The sequence below is a fragment of the Eptesicus fuscus genome, chromosome 11 (assembly GCF_027574615.1).
Source record: "Eptesicus fuscus isolate TK198812 chromosome 11, DD_ASM_mEF_20220401, whole genome shotgun sequence".
In the NCBI taxonomy this organism is placed as follows: domain Eukaryota; kingdom Metazoa; phylum Chordata; class Mammalia; order Chiroptera; family Vespertilionidae; genus Eptesicus; species Eptesicus fuscus.
The window spans coordinates 20,422,571-20,444,804 of NC_072483.1; the positions used below are offsets into that span (position 1 = coordinate 20,422,571).

The 22,234-nt window shown below is 40.5% G+C and overlaps 1 long non-coding RNA gene across 1 annotated transcript; it reads right to left on the bottom strand.

Annotated features, from left to right (window-relative positions):
- Nucleotides 1-3,041: 3,041 nt before the first annotated feature.
- Nucleotides 3,042-14,866, bottom strand: LOC129150760 (uncharacterized). The gene is made up of 3 exons (XR_008557505.1): nt 14,836-14,866; nt 14,134-14,258; nt 3,042-3,228 (listed from the first exon to the last, which is right to left on the bottom strand). It is a non-coding gene; the product is annotated as an uncharacterized LOC129150760 (long non-coding RNA).
- Between the last annotated feature and the right edge of the window lie 7,368 nt (nt 14,867-22,234).

Here is a 22,234-nt window from a genome sequence, read left to right on the forward strand (position 1 = left end):
AGCTGTCAGTCAGTGGGGGGAGCAGGAGGACTCGAGGCCTCGGGCGGGGCTGAGGGGACTGCGGCAGCAGGCGCACAGAGTGGCCAGCCCTGCCCCCCCACCCCGCTATGGGTGCCACCATCTTATGATGGTGTGATGATAAATTTGCATATTACCTCTTTATAATATAGGATTATGTTATCCTATATAATAAAGAGGTAATATGCAAATTGACCCTCATGCCCTCGCACATGATGGCCGCCCCCATGTGGTCAACCACAAGATGGCTGGCAGGGGAGGGTAGTTGTGGGCAATCATTCCAGCAGGGGAGGGCAATTAGGGGTGACTGGGCTGGCAGGGGAGGGCAGTTAGGGGCGACCAGGCTGGCAGGGGAGGTTAGTTGGGGGTGACTGGGCCTGCAGGGGAGGGCAGTTGGGGGCGACCAGGCCGTCAAGGAAGGGCAGTTGGGAGTTACCAGGCCAGCAGGGGAGGGAAGTTGGGAGTGATCAGGCCAACAGGGGAGCAGTTAGGCATCGATCAGGCTGGCAGAGGAGTGGTTAGGGGGTGATCAGGCTGGCAGGCAGGCAAGCGGTTGGGAACCAGCAGTCCTGGATTGTGAGAGGGTTTTCTGACTGCCGGTTTAGGCTCCATTCCAAGGGATCCCAGATTGGAGAGGGTGCAGGCTGGGCTGAGGGACACCCCCCCCCCAAGTGCACAAATTTCATGCACCGGGCCTCTAGTATTCTATTATAATCATATAACTATATCTCTGCTGGATGTAGTGTAATCTTCTCTTGGTGACTCATAAAACACTTTAGGATCCTGGTGTGTTTAGTTATATTTGTGTTCACAACAAGCCAAACAACTGTGCCAAAGTGCTGGTGAGTACAGCATTATGTTTAATGGCTTCCTGGTAAGCACAACTACATCTTTGCTCTAAAACTATTTGGTATGCAGATAGCTCTTAGTATCCTTGGGCATTTCCTATCTATATACTTACCAAGATTAGCTCTACTTAGTTTCCCAGATCAAACAAGGTCAGATGTGCTCTATTTAGTATGTTTTTTAATATTTGGTTGTAATTATATTCATTTGTGTTCCAAGTTTTTTTTCCATAATAGTGCCCTCATGTTTTCATTGAAGATTCTCTTCAGGTTCAAATATTTTATTTTCCATGGTAATTTCTTCCCTTGGATGTTTATTTTAAGGCTATGTACAATGAGTCCTCCCAAAAGTTGGCTCACCAACTGTACTTACTGGCTACACCTTACATAGCAAAAGTAATCAATATATTATTAAGCAAATAAGCAAAGTGTTCTTGGAACTAATATAGATTTATGGTTTTCCTGGCTTGTTCTGAGGAGCTCTAAAATTCTACAGATGTACTCCACTGACCACCAGCATAAGAAGAGAAAGCTAAACTCACTTGCATCTCATACTCCTGAACCTGAGCAATCCTTTCCTTATCTGTTTCATATATGGGGATTCCACATAAAATCATTTGCTAAGATGGAGTCCATAGCATTAAAGTAGTTTGACAATAAGTAATGTTGCCCCAACTATTTATTGATTGTGAATATTTCATTTGGTTGATCTAGTTGCTTGTTGACAAAGCTATTGAGTAGCAGTAATGCAGACCAGCCCTTTCTTTGGTGTAGAAATATTTTTAAATGCCAAGGGTTCAAAGCTGAATAAAGCCCAATGCTCACTGTCCAAAGTAGAGTTATGCGCAACACTTAATAGCTTCCACCCTACAATTCTAAAATCTAAGCAACAATATGTGTTGTTGCTTTGAAGATTTGGATTAGAAATTATTGGAGAAGCATGTTCACATGCATTTGACTCCTTTCCACCTTGGAGTAATTACCCCAGCATTGTAGCTGGAGTCAAGGGATTTTGAACATAGTAATGAATTGCAGCAAACTTTCCAAGAAATACAGAACCATATGTCTCAGGGACTTGGTTGGAAGCTGAAGCTGTAGATAAGGATATGGGAAGGGATTGCCAGTACTTCTAAAGCCAACTGGGGAAGGTTATGAATTGAAATTTGTTGCTAATGTAGATGAAGCTGGAATGCATTTTTCCCATGCTGCTTAGGGTGGAATTCGTCATAGTAGTAAGTAGCAAATTGGATGCTAAACTTTATAATTTGCTTTCTAATGATTAAAGAACAGAATGTCCAGATTCTTAGAATTTTCATACTAGAAGTTCAAATTTATGTATAGTTTATATTATCTGAATGGATATAATGAGGAACTCTTAGAATCTTAGGCAAGATCAGAAAAAGGTCAAAATATGAGACTGAATGTAATGAGAATTAAAACACACAGTTCAGTATTCTCCCCTTATCCTTGGTTTTGCTTTCAACTGTTTCAGTTACTTATGGTCAATGGTTGTCTGAAAATATTAAATGGAAAATTCCAGAAATAATTTATAAGTTTTAAATTGCAAGCTGTTCTGAATAGCCTAATGAAATCTGTGCCATCCCATTCAGGGTGTGAATCGTCCCTTTGTTCAGTGTCTCCGCGCTGTGTACATTCCCTGCCGATTAGTCACTTAGTAGTCCTTTAGGTTATCAGATCAACTGTCACAGTATCGCTTGTGTTCAAGTAACCCTTATTTTACTTAATAATGTTTTATCCATCTTACTTCATCTCATCACATTGGCATTTTATCATCTCACATTATCCCAAGAAGACCAAGGGTGAGTACCATACAAAAAGATATTTGAGAGGTAGAGAGGCCACATTCACATAAGTTTTATTACAGTATATTGTTTAATTGTTCTATTTTATTGTTATTGCTGTTAATATATTATTGTGCCTACTTTCTTTTTTATTTAAAATTTTTATTCATTGATTTTAGAGAGTGGGAGGGAGAGAGAAAGAGAGGGAGGGAGGGACGGAGGGAGTAAGGGAGGGAGGGAGGGAGGGAGAGAGAGAAAACATCAATTTGTTGTTTTACTTGTCCTGACTGGGGATTGAACCCGAAACCTTGGCATATCAGAATGATGCTCTACCCAACTAAGCAACCCAGCCAGGGCTTTCTTACTGTGCCTAATTTATAAATTAAACTTTATCATGAGTATGGACACATAAGAAAAAATAGTATGTATAAGGTTTGTTACTATCCTTGGTTTCAGGCATCCTCGGGGGTCTTGGAACATAAACCCCATGGATAAGAGGAGACTACAGTAGATGAAAGTAGCCAGCTGTAGAAGTTCCATATTCATGAGATCTTTTCTTTTTCCTGAGGAGATAAAAAAATCCAGGCAAGGAACCAAATGTAAATAAAAGAAAGCGGTAAGTTAATTATATCCATTTATTATCTGTAGAAAGGCTGGGATGTGTTCATGGAAGCACAGTGATTCAAACTGAGACTAGAAAAAAAGGGTACCAAAAGTAAAGGTTCATAGCAAGTTATTCAACAGTATCTAAGAAAAAGAGATAGTGTATTTAAGTCACCTGGGGTGTACACTCATTGAATAAGGATGGCTCATCAAGCTTTTCTTACAGCCTTTAGACAACTTTTAGAATCTCAAGAAAGAATAGAGAAAGTAGACATTTATAATCAGTTAAATTTAAGTAAAATAGATTATTTTAGATATGCCGGGTAGGCTTGATCCAATCAGTGGAAAGGCTTTAAGAGCAGAACTGAGGTTTCTGGAGGAAGGAAAACATTCCACTTGTGGACTGCAGCATCAGCCTGTATCTGAGACTTCCAACCCGCCTTTCCTGACAGCCTACCCTATGGATTTCAGACTTGCCTATTCAGCTCCCACATCACATAAACCCTTACCTTGCAAAAATCCCTTAGTGTCTATCTCCCATGGGTTCTGTTTTGTCTGGTTCAACCCTGACATACTCTCATAAAACATTTCTCAAGCAACTAGCAGAGAATATGCTTCAGCAAAAACAAAAAAGAGGAAGACTAGGATCAAGCAAACTGTGAATTCAATTTAAAAGAGAGATGAAGGCAGTCCCAGGATGACAGTGACTAAAATTTCCAGCATAGCAGCTGTGGACCGTGTTGGATAGGATGTCTAACATCCATAAGGGAAACAGAAACATTCAGAAGGTAAAAATTACTCATATGTATCAGATTGGAAGCTTGAAAGGAAGACAAAAGCCAGACAGATTTCAAAGAAATATTATCAACAGGAGTTCTTAGTGACCAAGACAAAAACATACATGTTGCCTGACCATTCATTTGCATAAACATAGAAGTTTGTAGTTCATTGTGAGCACAGGAAATAGGGACACCAAGAACACTTTCCAGTGCCCTAGATGTGCCGTAATTATACCTATTCCTGAGATTATCATCAACTTCATATTCTGTGTTCAGAAAAAGAATCTAATCTCCATTACAAAGGACATACTTAAAATAAAAATTCTGAGCAATGAATTCTTTGCTATGATTTGGTATATTAGAGAAAATGAAGATTTATTTCTGAATAAGGTTGAAGAAATGATCTGGGCCAGATGCCAGAAATGATTTCTAGGAGGCCAAGGAGAATTAAATCTTGTGTTGATAGAAGAATGCTTTTAGTAGATGGGAAGAAACTCAGCCGTACTAAAGTTCTGATGTGGGAAATAAAACTCCAGTGCGAGAGGAACAACTTTGATATCTCTCAGCTACCAGAACCTATAAAATCAAATCATATTATTTAGATATCAGCATCATGGATTTTGCTTAACTGAGTCAAAGACTAAATATAAATCAACTTTAGGAATTAATTGGGTTGTTAGGAGAAGGAATGCCTTGTGAAGTTCTGGGGAGTCCAGAAATCATCATGAAATAGAATTCTGAGAAGTGATTTCTATCAGCCTCGGGTAGATACAGGAAGTGTCATTCAGGCATGTCATAGATCCCGAAGTGGATGGACAGGTTATAAATAGTAACTATGGTTCTCTAGAGTCGATTGAGAAGTCACATCAAGGGTTTCCAAGTAGCTTCAAGACTACCTTCTTCCACATCAGAATCTGAGGACAGGGAAAGTTAGAGATACAGTTCCTTCATCTTTAGTGAGTGTATCTTAAGATAATGGAACACATGCATTTATATGTGCATGTTAGGAAAAATGTCATAGTATCATAAACTGGGCAGACTGAAACATGAGACATCCCAGTACCTTAGCAACATGTATAACCAAGAAATGATGAGAAGCTGATAGTGTGAAGAGCAGGGCATGAGGATATCAACCAGTCTTGAGCAGCTAGCTTCTTGGGGAGTAGCCAGAAAGTCAAACACCCAAAAGCCAAAGGACATGGCGGCCTCAAGGTTGAGTAACTAAGGGTCGCCATCAGTCAGGCAGAGAACAACAATAGGAATCCATATCTGACATTGATTATCACTCCCTCACAGCAAACCTCTTGCCAGGAGCCAGGGTCCACAGGAAAGAGACTTGGGGCTAGTCAAATTGGGAGTTGGAGTCAGCGAAGTGAGCTCCAGCCCAGAGAGAATCTCAAGTCCAACAAAGAAAGCAGAGTAAATTCATGATTGTATTAATACAGTGAGTAATGAGGGGGGAAAAACCTGCAACAAAATGTTCTTACGCTCCAATCCAAGAGTTTTCTACATTCATGCCAATTACAAAGCAGGAAGAATAGTTCTAGGCTCTGTTGATAGGTGGTGTGAACAAAACTGCTCTGATCTCCTGACCTGACCAGGCTCCGCTAGATAACTGCGGTCAGCTGGGTCCGGCCTGAGGACATTATTGTCTCCAGTTGGGAGAAACTGAGGGCAACAAAAATAGGGAAAATGAGATCATTAGGGACAACAGGTACACCTCTGTAGCTAAATGAAAAGAAATGACACTTGAGTCTTATTTCAAAGCTGTTCTATATGCTGAGAGCTGAGAATCCAAGGAACCCTTGTCAGCGACAAATCCGTTTTTAATGAACAGGGTTATAGGAGTTCTATGCTATATATTTCTAAAAACTGTGCTCCTGAGCTGGCCAATGAAAGAAACGTCTGCACTGTATTCGGGCAGATACTCGTTCAGAGCGGTAACAAGAATTATGTTTTGATCTCAGTAATAGTTTATGAAGCTGACTGGAGAGTCATGGAAAGAATGATCAAAGCAAGGACAAAAATAATGTACACTTTCTTTTTCTCACAGAGCATGAAAAATCTTTTCTACCCACCTTTCATTATCCTTTGAAATAAGTTGTAGGAGAATAAAAGCAGATGTCTGGAGAAGTCATCAAGAAAAACCACAAATCAAAAAGAGATTTCAAACAGAAATGTTTTTAATGAACTGGCTGAAGGTTTTGTGTGTTTTTCCCCGTTCCATCCCAATTGATCTGAATGTTAGTGGGAGGGTGTTCTATCAATCAGTACTTTTCCAAATCTAAATGTGCTGTCCTTCTACTAGTACTTTCTTTCGGAAGAGAAGACTTTCTTCTGCAATCCAGGCCTACTGCTTTTCTTTTAGTCCACAGTGCAGCAACCTGGAGCTGGAAAACTTGGAATAAATCCTTGGCCATCCTTCTGTTACATTTGTAAGGAAAAAATACGGCGTTGTGCCTTTAAAGAGCTGTCTTAACTCACAAAACATCAACTCCTTGGCTGTTCTTTCCTCTCTCTCCCTTCTTTCCTTCCTTCCTTCCTTCCTTCCTTCCTTCCTTCCTTCCTTCCTTCCTTCCTTCCTTTTTTTCTTTTTCTTCCTTTCTTTCTTTCTTTCTCTCTCTCTCTCTCTCTCTCTCTCTCTCTCTCTTTCTTTCTTTCTTCCTTCCTTTCTTTCTTTCTTTCTTCCTCTTTCCTGGAGTCATAGTATTTAACAATGAAATTGAAAAGATCTTTTGGTGGTTTTGATACTTTTTTAAAATTTCTTTTTAGAAGGATAGGTTTTTTGTTTTTGTTTTTAATCTAGCTAGGGGTTTCAGATAAATAGACATATTATTTCTGGATAAATAGATCTCTACCCAAAAAAAAAGACAAGTCATTTCTACAACTTTCAATTCTTAATATGAGTGACCCTGATTCTAAGTCAGCCAATGGTTTTAGTGTTAGAAGGGACCTGAAGCCTGGCCAGCCTGGCTCAGTGGTTGAGCATGATGGTTCCATTCCCAGCCAGGGCACATTCTCAATGATTTTCTCTCATCATTGATGTTTCTCTCTCTCTCTCTCTCTTCCTCTCCCTTTCTCTCTGAAATCAATAAAAATATAGTTTAAAAAAAGAAAGAACCTGAAGATAACATCTTGCCCTATCTTCTGTGTTCTAACCAATAAAATGTAGTTATGTCCATGTCTTAATTTTATGGAGTGAAGTTCAGTGTTATGCTGAGGTCTCACTGATATTCAGAGGGCATGAGGTTCAGGACAACTGCCTCTCATGGAGGGCCTTGATCTAGCACCACATTGTGCTGTTTCTCGTCTGGAACAGTGGCTGATTTAAGCCATATTATTATAAACTAGGTCATGGACATTAATTTAGTAATTCAGTTCTGTGACATTTGCAAGCTAGATGACGATGATTAAAGAGTATCTTCACAATAATAGCTTCATAATTAAAACAAACAATGGTTTCATAGAATATTGTGGGCAATAAAACACATCTTTTTCTTTTAAGAAAACAGTAAATAATGTTAAGAAGCATTATTGGTAATTATTAGATTCTCATACCAATGCATATAATTATAGAATTCCTTTGTGTCATAGTGAATATATTCTAATCTGAGATAAAATTCTAGAATCAAGAATTGTAAACAAAGAAATAGAAAAATGAAACAGCATACAGAAAGATGTGGTAGCACATGCTGGTGCATATGGGAAAAATTTGCTGTGGCCCTGTATCCCTTGTTGAATGGGTCTAGAAGGGGTGAATAAAGAAGGATATGGGAAAGCTAGGATTAAACAAATCCAAATGGGGATGATGGGCTTTACACTATTGTTAGTTACCCTTGCTGCAGATAATGCCATCACTCTTCATTAAGCATAGCTCAGTCAAAACCCTGGTTTTCCAAGGGAGCATATAACCACACAGCATGCACCAAGAAGAGGGAAGTGGTATGTTCACAAATACTCTCAAGAAGGTTGGGTGGCCATCTCCAACTAGCTTTTGAGAAATCTTCATATCCAGTGGAAAATGGGAATATGAAAAATACAGTTTACTATTATAAAACTACATCTTGTTTTAAAACATTAAATTAATTAAAGAATATATTTCTATATTATGGGTTCAACATTATTTATAAAACTGGAGATTTGATTATCTGCATGAACAGTGTAGACAAAGACCTCTATCTGGTAAATTAACACTACCAGCTCCCTGTGCATGTGACCATGTGTATTTCTTTTTTGTTTTAGAATAAAATCTTTGGTTTTCATATTTTTTGTAAAAATGCAGACATATAAAAAATAAGATCTAGCATGGCCAGATTGGCTCAGTGATTGAGCATAGACCTATGAACTAGGAGGTCACAGTTCGATTCCTGGTCAGGACACATGCCTGGGTTGCAGGCTCAATCCCCAGTGGGGGTTGTGCAGGAGGCAGCCAATCGATGATTCTCTCTCATCATTGATGTTTCTATCTCTCCCTCTCCCTTCCTCTCTAAAACCAATAAAAATGCTTAATAAATAAATAAATAAATACATAAATAAGATCCAAAAATTGATATTTTTAAACACTGTGGTTATAATATTTTACTTATTTTTTTAAAATATATTTTATTGATTTTTTTACAGAGAAAAAGGGAGAGGGATAGAGAGTTAGAAACACTGATGAGAGAGAAACATCAATCAGCCACCTCCTGCACATCCCCCACTGGGAATGTGCCCGCAACCAAGGTACATGCCCTTGACTGGAATCGAACCTGGGACCCTCCAGTCCGCAAGCCGACACTCTATCCACTGAGCCAAACCGGTCAGGGCTGTGGTTATGATATTTTAAAACAAATAAATATAAATTCTATATGATTGCTAAAATTAAGAAATTATTTTTTATTTTTATTTTTTAAAAGCAATAGTTTTTAAATTTTATACTTATAGGTGAGAATATTTCTGGGCAGCATGTACAGAATATACATACATGAATAGAGTAACATGAAAATTACCATCACTCCGATACGCCCACGATTGGGCGGCAGGAGGCTGGGGGGCAGGACTCAGGGTGGCCTATCCGGCCATTGAGAGGCACGGATCTGCTGCCACTGAGGGGGGCTACCCTGCTGTTGAGAGGCACAGGGGGCGGGACTCCCGCCCTCTGCGCCTCTCAAGGCCAGATCCATGGCCGCTGAGGGGGCCTGTTGCGGACACCCAGCTGGGCCTCTCAACGGCAGGGTAGCCAGGTGTCCGCGGCAGCCCCCCTCAGCGGCCTTTGAGAGGCGCAGGGGGCGGGAGTCCCACTCCCTGCGCCTCTCAACAGCAGGGTAGCCCCCCTCAGTGGCCGCGGACCATCAAAAGCGGGGGAGCTGGGTGCCTGTCTGCTCCAGCACCAGTGGACAGGCACCCAGCTCCACCGCGAAAAGCGAAAGCGTGTAGGGGACCCTACACGTGCATGATTCAATCATGCACTGGGCCTTTAGTATATATTATATAGTCATTTTACACATTGCTTTGTTCCTAGAAGAATGTAGGGGAGAACAAAAATATATAAATAAACCAAATGAATCTGCTTTTAGATTTTATATTGAAATTCAAGGTTATATTGTACAGTAGATAGTTGTATTTGTAAGTATAGGCTAGATTATGCTTTGTTTAAAAATATAAAAAAACACAACCCTGAATCTTAGTAGCTTAACAACAAAAAATTTGTTTCTCTTTAATATGTCTGTTATGAATCAAGGTTGTTTTTCTCAGGCAAATTGAGGGTGCTTCAACCATCTTCTAGTGTTTTTCAGAGCATATTAATTTTACTTTTATGAAAATCATTTAAGTGAGAACATTCTTTAAATCTGTATAGGATTCTATCAACGTAATTTTTATGCTAAGCTATAGTGTCTATTTATATAATGTTAGGATAGAGTGTTTTTTTTTTCTTTTCACTATCATTACAATATTTAATTTGCTACATTGCTTTTTTAAGTGATATTTGAAAGGCTTATTTACAAGATTATTTTTCAATTATAAGGTCATACCCTCTCCTTCCCCCAAAAAAAGCCCCTAAACTAAACTATTTACATTATTGTGCTTTCTTTCCCCCCCCCCCCTTTTTCCTTTAAAACAGTTCCAATGACCTGTATAAGCATTTAAAACTAGCATTGATTTTGGCTATTTCAGTTTGTGTTCTCCAAACAATATTTGTTTAAAATAAAATAATTTCAAAAACTCTCTTAAATATGAAAGAATTATTAGAATCTGAATGTAAGACAATATCCTTTTATTCTGAGGCATACTTTGTGTAAAATATTAAGAATTTCTTATATTCTAGGTATTATGCTAAGTACTAAAATAAAGATAACACAAAGGGTCAGAGGAGAAATGGAAACTGGGGGTATGGGTAGAGGTGTGTGTGCCATTTTGACCCTGATGGGAAGGGGCGGCCTCTCTCCTGATGTGACATGCATGCTGATGGCCAACTGAGGGAGAAATAAATCCTGTGACATATGGGGAAGGACATTCCAGTCAGAAGGAATGTTAAGCACAAAGCACAAAAGCCATAGACACAACCAAGTTCAGCTTGTTCAAGGGTCCGAAAGAAGATTATTCTCTAGACAGAACAATAGAAGATTAGTCCAAAGAAGTAAGCAAGGTGTGCGGTTTAGATTTAAATGTTCTGAGAGTAGCCCTTGGGGCATTTTGAGTAGGGTTGTAGTATGATGTGATTCATATTTTATCAAGGCCACTGTGTCTTATAGAGAAAGAATAGTATCCAAGAGGCAGGAATGAAAGCAGAGATTTGGTAGGAAGATTTGGTAGGCTTGGTGGGAGCTGATGGAGCCTTGGTCCAGCAGTGGAGTTGGAGAGAAATAGACAGAAATCCATAAGGAAATTCCAAAGATATACAATGAACTGGAAAAACATTTGCACTCAGTACAGGTTGATTTTCTACAACTCAATAAGAAAAAGAGTGATAACCTGGAAGAAATGCAGTTTTCAGAAAAGGAAATAAAAAAGGCTTCTATACATATGTTAAGATTGTCAACTTTACTCCTAATTAAGATAAATTAAAATTACACTGAAATGCTTGTTTAACTAGAAGATTAGAGTTAATTAAAACGGACTTCGGGAGGGTATGAAGAAGTAAACACTCACACATTTTTGGTATGAATGTAAATTTGTATACTCTATGTGATGGACAATTTGAAGAGGTCTATTGAAATTACAAATGTACTTGTCCTTAGACCCTGCAATTCTTTCCTACAGATAAACCTTTATTCTACATCCCGTCAGTACCTTGCCCATATCCCTCAGGTACCCAGTCCTCCATCAATAACTCTCAGATGTTGTGTATTTACCTTAGCTCTTTCACCCTTGAGATTGTGAAGAGTGTGTTTTGTTCTTTTCTTAGGTTTCCCCATTTGTTAATTCCCACAAGGTTTTGCTCCAGTTACCCGCCCTGGGTTGACTCCTTTTCCAAAGATCATTTTCCTCTTCCTTCACTAGTTTCCCCAGCACCTCAGTATAAACTACTAACAATCAATGCTACTTTCTCTAGGAACCCAACTAAGATCATCCTCAGCCTCTTCTCTCAATGTGCTTTCCACCTTTAGCTTCCTAGTGTGTATTCTATTTCCATTTGTCCCTCCCTTTTGGGACTTTTATTACATCCCTCCTACCTGGACACTAATTCTCTATAGCTCTCCAGTTCCTAGTCATTGTGACAACCAAAAACTTAGTCTATGCATTTCTACATGCCCCTCTCTCTTCCCTGGAAAACAGCTTCCCCTGTATTCCTCACAAGTGGAGTCAATTTCTTCTCTCAGGTGCCTCATAACAATGGGCCTGGTGGGGACCTAAGTGTCTTCCTTACTCTTCTTTATGGCTTCTAGATATTTTTTAAAATTTTGCCTTTTTTACCCAAAAGTTCAGCTTTTAATCTCATATCTCCCACCGTAATACCACTATCCCTCATTGTAGGGGTACCCCTTGAAGATTCCTCCTTATTCCATGTAAATTCCCAATGGGAAATACCTTTGTTGCTAAATTTTAAAATTACATGTTTCAAAAAAAGTAACTAGTCTTAGTTACTATTTTTAAATAATAACCTCTTACATTCTTACTGTTTTATCATTTACAAAATCCTTTCATGTGCTCTATTCCCATTTGTTACTCATAGCTCTGATGAAGTCATTTTTTTCCTGGTTTACTATCAAAGGCACTGGTGTGCAGGAAGAGGCTCAGTGATTCAAGCAAGGTCACACAGGTTCAAATTCTGGATGGAAAAATCTAGTAACTTTGTTGCTATCCTACAGTTGTGATATTCTTGTTAAGAACATTATATAAAAATGGATTTGAATTTTTTTAAGTAAATTATTGTGCATCTGTGGGATATGACTAGAGAAGACAGATGCCATTTGCTCTAAGGATGAAGAGTGGGAGAGGGCAGGTCATGGGTTGGATATTATGGGAGTAGGAAGCAAGTATGGGAGGTAAGGAGCAGAAAGAACAATGACAGTCAAGTCATATGGAGGAACATAGATTCCTAAGTTTAAAGTGACTACTTCCCTGTGAAAATCATTCCTTCCCCTTTAAACAGGAAAAGACCCTTATGAAAATATAAAATGGACAAATGTACTGAGTCCAACCAGAAAAACAGAAACCACACTCATTCCTTGCAACAGAGAATTTGAGAGAAGGAATCTATTGCACAGGGGATGGGAACACTGAGAAGAATCTAGGTTTCAGCAACGACAGGAAGCCATTACACTTTTAACGAGGCTGAAGGGAGGAGGTGATACTGCCAGGGTTTAGGGCTGATTCCCTGCAGGAGATGGGGCCTGAGAGCAGACACAGCTGCTACTGTAGATGGTGCCTAAAGCAGAAAGAGAGCAGAAGAAATAAATACACTGGTTTTCCCTCCCTTCACCTTCCAGGTTCCAGACAGTGCTTTCTACTAGCCTGGCCCAGCTGGAGTCCAGAAAACAGCCTGTAGGAGCTGGCTGAGATGTGAAGCAGAGGAGAAGGCAGGGGATGGATCTGAAGGCAAACAGGCTCAGAACCATCACGTGCCCTGGGGCAGTGGTCGGCAAACTCATTAGTCAACAGAGCCAAATATCAACAGTACAACGATTGAAATTTCTTTTGAGAGCCAAATTTTTTAAACTTAAACTTCTTCTAACGCCACTTCTTCAAAGCCCAGGCCGTGGTATTTTGTGGAAGAGCCACACTCAAGGGGCCAAAGAGCCGCATGTGGCTCATGAGCTGCAGTTTGCTGACCACGGCCCTGGGGCATTATGCTAATAATGGAAGGACATTGTGAATTAGCTCAAAGCATCAAGTGAATATTCCAGGATTTAACTCAAAGAAAACAAGTCTTAAGTCTATCCTGGACCAAACAAATAAGTAAAATAGCCTTGATCCAGTAGCTCAGTTGGTTAGAGCATTGTCCTTATACCCCAAGGTTGTGGGTTTGATCCTATCAGGGCATATACAAGAATCAACCAATGAATGCATAAATAAGTGGAACAACAAATCAATGTTTCTCTTTCTCCCTCCATTACTCTCTCTAAACTCAATAATTAATTAATTAATTAAATAAAAAAAATAAAACTCAGAAGAGAGAAGAAATTTAACAAACGAAGCACAATGATACGTTGTGTAAGTATCCAGACCTTTGCCTGGCCAGCATGGCTCAGTGGTTGAGAGTCTACCTATGAACCAGGAGGTCACAGTTCGACCTGGTCAGGGCACATGCCTGGGTTGTGGGCTCAATCTCCAGTGTGGGGTGTGCAGGAGGCAGTCAATCAATGATTCTCTCTCATTATTGATGTTGCTCACCCTCTCTCCCTCTCCCTTCCTCTCTGAAATCAATAAAAATATATTTTAAAAAATATCCAGACCTTTTATGATTAAGTGATTACAACTGAGAGAAATAAGATAGAAAAGAGAGAAAACAGCTCTAATAGATATTCAGAAAGGAAGTTGAAGTTTGTCACATGCTTTGCACACAACAGGCTCCACATTCAAAATAGAAGCAAATTCTTGCTGAGCTCTTGACAACATAAAAATAATTTTAAAAATAATTTAAAAACCCCCACAAACATTCATTACCTTTTCTCTCAAAACTGTAGACTGTAGCCTGGCTGGCGAGGCTCAGGAGGTCATGAACCAGGAGGTTAAAAAAATTGTAGACTGTAGCAGAACACAATTTCTAAAAAGCTTGCCTAATTTTCTTTCTGGGGAAAAAAAATGAAAAGGGGGACAAAGAGACAATAACATATTGCTATAGACTCTCCCTCTTAACTGGCTCACTCTGTGCTCTGAATATGCATAATTCATTTTTAAAAAGTATTTTGAAATTGTAGAACCACTAGTGTAAAAACTGGAAATCCTGGAAAGTAAAAGCCAAACTTCCAATGGTTCTTTCAGCTAAGTAATGGTTAATATTTAGAAGAGAAATAATCTGGGGTAACTTCTGGGACATTTTTGTTTCCTTGTTGTATATCCAATTTGCATAATAAGTGATCAGGAGAACCTCCAGAGAAGTGTATCAGTGATGCTATATGTAACTGAGGCTTACAGGGCCTCCTTTACAAAAGGAGACACCCAAAGCACAGAGAAATGTGAGCAGGCACTTCAGTAGGAAAATGTAAAGTGTGACTTCTGGCAGCTATCCTGCTTCAGACACAAGTGAGCTTTGTGGGTCAGTCCCAGCAGATAAGGTAAGAATGAAGCATCCAAAATACAGTATTGGACTTGAGTGGGAGGTGGTGTGGGGGATGGGCGGAGAGCTTTCTGCAGCTGCAGACTTACCAGAGCCCAGTGTGTGGAGCACATCATATCTACAGGGTCAAGCAAACAAATACCTTACTTAGTCCAAAGCTGCAGTCTCCTGGCGAAAAGAGGCTTGAAGGCAATAACACTTTAATCTTTATAAGGCACAGGTTTTCACTATAGGCACAGCGCCAAGGCCCCTAAGCTTTCCCAGGTTTTATCAAATTGCTTGAAAAGAAAACATCTTGGCTCTCAAATACAAAGAAAACTGTAAAATGAAACTAATAAATATTTCAAGAGAAAAAATTATATAAACCTTTCCTTTTTACATAACAAAGCGTTGTATTTTTCATGTGGAATATGGTTACATTTTCCAATGTTTGTTAGTATGTGAGATGAGGCCCCATATCCAGGGTTTATATGGCCTTGAGTTGGCCCTTCTCCAGCCTGGAATAGTTCAGACAGAGAAGGTCAAGAGTGTGCTAAAACTTTGGCAAGGATGGGCAGGTCAGGAGGGGAAGCCAAAACCCAAATCGCCAAGGACAGCAATGTGAGGGAGGGAGAAGGAGGCTTGGGGGATGGGTGCCAGAGGTTGGGCTTTACCAGGTGCTAGGAGGTGCAGAGGCAGTGTCCCTAGAGATGGCACAGTCCCGTTTCTAATTTTGGAAATGGCCATACCAGGGTTTCCAATCCAGCAGGCGCGCTGGCAGCAAAGGGCTCTGAGTAGCAGAGAGAACCATCTGGAGACAGGTGGCCCCTCAGCGTTGTGTTGGGGTATGAGTGCAGAACTGGCAACAGCGAGACAGCAGGGCTTAGTTTCCAAAGCCAGGAAGTGGCAGAAAGGGAGGGAGGGCTGAGCGGGAGAACTCAGTTCTTCTGAGGCAGCAGAGTGGGAAGTCAGGGAGATAAGGTCCCCTAAGGCACAGAGGTTCCAAGACTCCCAGGTTCACTCAGTATCTGATTGGCTGCAGGGCCATCCCAGGAACACCATAGGAGTTTACCCAGATTGCTGGTCTGAGAGCTTCAAGGGCCCAGTCTATATGCCTCCCCATGAAGAGGAGGGGTGTCTTAGTCTGAGTGAAACAGGTCATCTGTTATGCTGCAGGCATATGTGACCAGAGAAAACAGCCACGGAGTTGCCATTTCTTTTTTTTTTTTTTCTTTTCTTTTTTTTTTTTTAACATGAACTCATTTTATTTATTTTAGTCCTCATCCAAGGATAGAGAGAGAAAAAAATTGATGTGAGAGAGCCACATTAACTGGTTGCCTCCCACATGTACCTGGACTGGGGCCGGGGATGGAACCTGCAACACATGCCCTTGACCAGAAATTGAACCCGAGACCCTTAGGTCCAAGGGCCAACGCTCTAAACCACTGAGCCAAACCAGCCAGGGTGGAGTTGCCATTTCTTGAGTCAGGGTCAGAAGGGAGTGGAAAGGAGTGACACCAATTTTTAAGGAGAAGAAGGATAAAGAGACAGGTAACCATCCTGTGGGCTTGTAAGGTCAGATCTTTGAATTAAATCCTCTGGCCAGAAATTGCCCTGCTGGGCAGAGGGTATGTCTCTCTGGGAGGGGATCAAAGCCCCTGACCCAGAGACATTGTGATGACTGAGCAGAGATAAAAGAGGAGGAGACTGAGCAGCTGCACCTCCAGAACCCTGTGGGGCTGCTGCAGAGGCTGGTGACCTCTGGCTGAAGAACACAGTGGAGAGCTCTAGACTTTCCCTGGGACTCTTTCCAGGGTCCAGAATCAGCAAAAATGGCTCGGGTTACCTGAGAACACTGAAGGGGCAGGGCCAGGGCACCAGTGGAGAGAGCAAGCTGGCCAAGCTAAAGTAGAGGTCATCAGAGACTACTAGATCATGGCAACAGCGGCCACCTCGATCCTGGCACAGTAAAAGATTTCCAGCAACTGTAAGTGACCTTGAATGAGAGTTCTCAGGGCATGGCTGGAGAGATGCTGCAAGAGCTTTGGATAGTCTTGTAGAAGAGATCATTTTTGTGGTTTTCTCCTATTATCTATACATATAAAAGCCCAGCGACCGAACGGCAGAATGACCAGAACAACAGGTCAACCAGTTGCTATGATGTGCACTGACCACCAGGGGGTAGATGCTCAATGCAGGAGCTGCCCCCTGGTGGTCAATGAGTTCCCACAGTGGGAGTGCCGCTCAGCTGACCAGAATGAGTGGTGCTCCCACAGCAGGCCGATCCCTGCAGGCCACACCCTCCACCAGTGCATGAATCCATGCACTGGGCCTCTAGTAGTATAAATAAAGGACCTACAGGTGGGGTGACCAAGATTTTCCCAAGATGTTATATTACCTAGGTAGAGGTATTGCTATTTCCCATACATTGGACATTATTGATCCAAAATCTAGGGATTACTCCAAAGTATTAAGAGCCTCAAATGTTTCAAACCTGATTAAAATTAATATTTGATTGAAAGGCTATAAAATTTTATCAGTACACCAACTAGTGACCTACAACTCAACCCTTACTCTTTACATGGTGATAGAAGAAAAACAGCAAAAATCACCTCTCCCATAGTTGACTCTATAGATTATCCTAAGGACCAAAGCATTAAATATATGAACGTTTATTTAATTTGAAACAAGGGAGCATCCTGAAATATTTGACATAATGTGGCTGCAGACATGAAAATAAGAGTATCAATGAAGGACCTATATATTGATTTCAGAGAGGAAGAGAAAGATAGAAACATCAATGATAAGAGAGAATCATTGATTGGTTGCCCCCTGCACACCCCTTGTTGGGGATCGAGCCTACAACCCGGGCATGTACCCTGACTGGGGAATTGAACTGTGACCTTCTGGTTCATAGATTGACATTCAACCGCAGAGCCACATCAGCGAGGCAGGAATGATTTCTGAATGATAAGTCTATCAAACAAGGGTTGTAGGGATGTTCTGACGTTTTTGGATTCTTAAACAGTATCATCTAATGCAAAAGAACTACAAAATTGGAATTCACAAGCAAGGTGGAAAGCCAGGTATAAAGAAATGGAGACATGGGAAGAGAAAATGAAATTATGTATAAGATAACTTACAAGTTATTAAAAAAGGGTTTTAGTGTTCTTTTCCAGATAAAAGGCCTAGTAATTAAAACAGTGAAAAATAATCAGTAATTCCTTTCTTTTCACATAAATCCCAAAAGCTAAATGTTATTTTAAATACCTGATCACAAGTGTTAGCATATGGAAGTAAGGCCTGAGTTTGGTTCCCTTGAAGAAAATTTAAGATAAAAGGTTAGAAAAATATGGGAAGCCAGCTCATTAGGGGAGGAAGAGCTTGGTGAACCACACTAAATAGAGTATGGGATGAACAAAATGTCCAGGGAAGCTCACAGAGTCATCACTTAGGATTCATGAAGTATATCATATTTACTAACAAGCATATCACTTCTGTTTTTATCCTCTAAACAAAAGATAATAATGTATTTGCGGATTGTTTGCCACGTCCATTGTGTGTACCCAGCCAACCTGTGATGTTTTATTATTTATTTTCCCACTAGTTCATTCCTTTATTTGGAAAATATTAAACATAAGTGTAGTAAGTTGAATAACGGCTACCCCAAAATATAAGCCCTACTCCCTGGAACTTGTAGATGTTACTCTGTTTTAGGAAAGGGTCTTCGCAGATGTCATTAAGCATTCTGAGATGAGGAGATTCCTTTGGGTTATGTGAATGGGCCCGAAATCCATCACCAGGGTTCTTATAAGAGACAAAGGAAAATAATAGACATAGAGGAGAAGGTCATGTGAAGACAAGAGAGAGATGTAGTCACGGGTGAAAGGATGCTGACAGCCACCTGGAACTAGGAGAGACGAGAGATTCTTCCATGGAGCCTCCAGAAGTGCCACCCGGCTGACACTTCAATTTTGAACTTCTGGCCTGTTCTGATAAGCCACCCAATTTTGGGTAATTTGTCACAGCAGCCCCAGGAAACTAATACACATGACTAAGTTTGTCTGATGTTTGAGGACCCAGAACCTGGATTAAAAGATGTGATTGGTCCCTCAAGTATATCTCCGACTAGAAATTGGTAACAAAATTTACAAAATTTTGCCCTACTCTGTTTGGATCAGTGGAAAGAGTGTTGGCCTGTGGGCTGAAGGGTTCCAGGTTTGATTCAGGTCAAGGGCATGTAGCTGGGTTGTAGGTTAGATCCCCGGCTCTGGTCGGGGCATGTGCAGAGGCAACCAATCGATGTTTCTCTCTCACATCAATGTTTCTGTCTCTCTCTCTCTCCCCTTCCACTCTCTCTAAAAATCAATGGAAAAATATCGTCAGATGAGGATTAATAACAACAACAAAAATTACAAAATTCGGAAGTTAAGAAATGTACATCCCAATAACCCAGTGGAAAGTAGAAATTATTTTGAACTGAATGAAAATATTAATATTTGTGGTGTGCTTAAAGCCATACTTAAAAAAGGGAAGTTTATAACCTTAAATGCATATCTTAGAAAGTAGAAAGGCTAGCCCAGCTGCCATGGCTCCATGATTGAATGTTGACCTATGAACCAGGAGGTCACAGGTTTGATTCCTGGTCAGGGCACATGCCTGGTTTGCAAGCTTGATCCCTATTGTGGGGTGTGCAGGAGGCAGCCAATCAATGATTCTCTCTTATCATTGATGTTTCTATCTCTCTCCCTACACCTTCCTCTCTGAAATCAATAAAAGTATATTTAAAACAAGAAAATAGAAAGGCTAAAAATGAATTAGCTATATAACATTCTTAAGAAACCACAATAATAACCTCAAATTAAATTCAAATAAAAAGAAGAAAATAATAGCAGGAATTAATGGAAATATAACATGCAAAAGATGTATTAAAGCAGTTATTTTAAAAGAAAAAAAAATTGCACCCTAGCTATATCAGTGGATAGAGCGTCGGCCTGCGGACTGAAGAGTCCTGGGTTCGATTCTGGTCAAGGGCACATGCCCAGGTTGTGGGCTCCATCCCCAGTAGGGGGCGTGCAGGAGGCAGCCAATCAAGGATTCTCTCATCATTGATATTTCTCTCTCTCCCTCTCCCTTCCTTGCTGAAATCAATAAAAATATGTATTAAAAAATTGCTAGAGTCTTGATGAGAATGATCATGAGGGAAAAATGGCAAAACCAATGTTAGGAATGAAGAAGAGTCACTATGATTATAATTATTAAAGAGATAATAAGACATTTTGAATGAATAAAATGTAAGTGAAATAAATTCATTGGAAAAACACAACTTACCAAAATGAAGGAAAATTGGGCCCTGGCTGGTGTAGCACAGTGATTAGAGCGTCAGCCCTTGTTCCAAAGGGTTGCAGGTTTGATTTCTGGTCCCCAGTCAAGGGCACATACCTGGGTTGCAGGTTTGATCCCTGGTCCCCGTTGGGTGCATGCAGGAGGCAACCAATCAATGTGTGTGTCTCATATCAATGCTGCTCTCTCTCCACATCCCTCCATTCAACTCTCTAAAAAAAAAAATCAATGGAGAGTTCTGGGTCAAGGAATACAGAGGGTTTTGTGGCAGGCAGGCCGTCAGAGCAGAGGAAAGCTCTGCAGTGGTCTGAAGCATGGATGAGAGTCAGCCCGTGATGTTTTGGAAAAGAAGAATAAGATGCTGCAGTCCCTAAATATCAAAGTGGGATGGTCTGTTGGCTCTTCAGACAGAGCCTCATAGGGTTGAGTCAAGAAGATCCAAAGTGTGGTCCTCATCAGTGCTCATTAAGCTCAGAGAATGGCTCTTCTGATCTTTACGAACTGCCAACCTATTAATTACAATAAGTAAAACTCCCTAGTCAGCCACATACATTGAGGAGTCTGAATGATTTCCTATAGAAATTTGACAAAGGAGCAGCAAAATGAGTATTATAGTTTCTTGATGTCTAAGGAGTTAGTTGGGTGATTGTAATGGCTAATGCCTTAAGCGATGTAAGCCTGATAAGGACAAGTGGAAGTACACTATGCTGTACACCAGTGATAAAACTCTTATTTTTATAGCAGCCATAAACTAAAGCCTGTTATAATAGTCTAGTTTATTGAACCTCTCCCTGACTAGAACTTAGTCAAGTGTCAAGGGTCATCAGTACCACTCATTTCTTAACTCCCAATTGGAAATCTACTTAAAGGTTTATGATAGTTTGATTCCTTGAGCGTTTTACATTTACTAGTGCCTAATGGTTGACCAGTGGGAGAGAGGGCAGGGTATAATGTTAAGGGGTTGAAATAATTAAAAGGCCTAGGCAAAAATTACATGTACTAATTTTCACTGTTTCTGTCACATATCATGATGTTAACAAAGGCCCACATGAGCATAGCAAATAACTTTAATTGTTCTTTCTTCATGTTTGGAGAATGTGAATTTTTACACTAATATTTTTCTCTCCCCATCAAGTCACCAGCATGCCAGTGCTCACTTCCACTTCTGTTTTTCAACTCTTGGCCTAAGACAACTTTGACCTCTATGGCTGATCGTATCTTTATCTGCTATTTTTATTTATTTAAAAAAATATATATTTTTATTGATTTCAGAGAGGAAGGGAGAGATAGAAACATCAATGAAGAGAGAGAATAATTGATTGGTTGCTTCCTGAACTGGCCCCCACTGGGGATCGAGCCCAGGATGTGGGCACGTGCCCTGACCAGGAATTGAACTGTAACCTCCCGGTTCACAGGTGGACCCTCAACCATTGAACAACACTGGCAGGGCATTTTTCTGCTATTTTTAAACACACGTTTTGTATATTAAATATATAAGATTGCCAATGTAGTATTAATTTGAGCGATGGAGATCTTCAAATTTCAGTAAACTTGGGATTGTTACTGACGAAATGAGGAGACCTCGGTTCTTGTCTTCTTGAGGAAAAGATTTCAATCAAGAGACAAAGTGTAGGAAAGAAAGCAATACTTTATTGACCACAGCAAAAATATACTTAGGACCATGAAACAAGCAAGGGCATAGAAGTAGCAAGAGCCTAGGCTGAGCTGCTTTGGCTCCCTGGGAAGCCGGAGAAAAGGGGGCCTTGGAGACAGGTTCAGAGGGTTAGTCTACTACTAGTTGTCGCTGCTCTTTGCTCCCTGGGTTGCAAGTCTCCTAGGGTGCCTTAGAGGTTAGGGGATAAGGGACCCGTGGGGGAAGGAGTGGGGGATGGGAATGGCACTTGCCTGCTGAGATGTGCTGGGATCTTCATTTTCAGGAGTTTTAAAGGCTGGGCCTTTAGGAGAGAATCAATAGAACATTCATCAGCTTTATGCTGATTTACCAAAATGAGACTTATTCTCTTAATTTGTCTGACCTTGGTTGGCAAATGGCACCTAATTAGATTTCTGTTATCTGTCTCCCTGAGTAGGGTGATTTAAGCTATTTACCCTTGGTTGGGGAGGAGAAATGCAAACCATTTACTCTTAAATGTCCTTGGTTTAGGG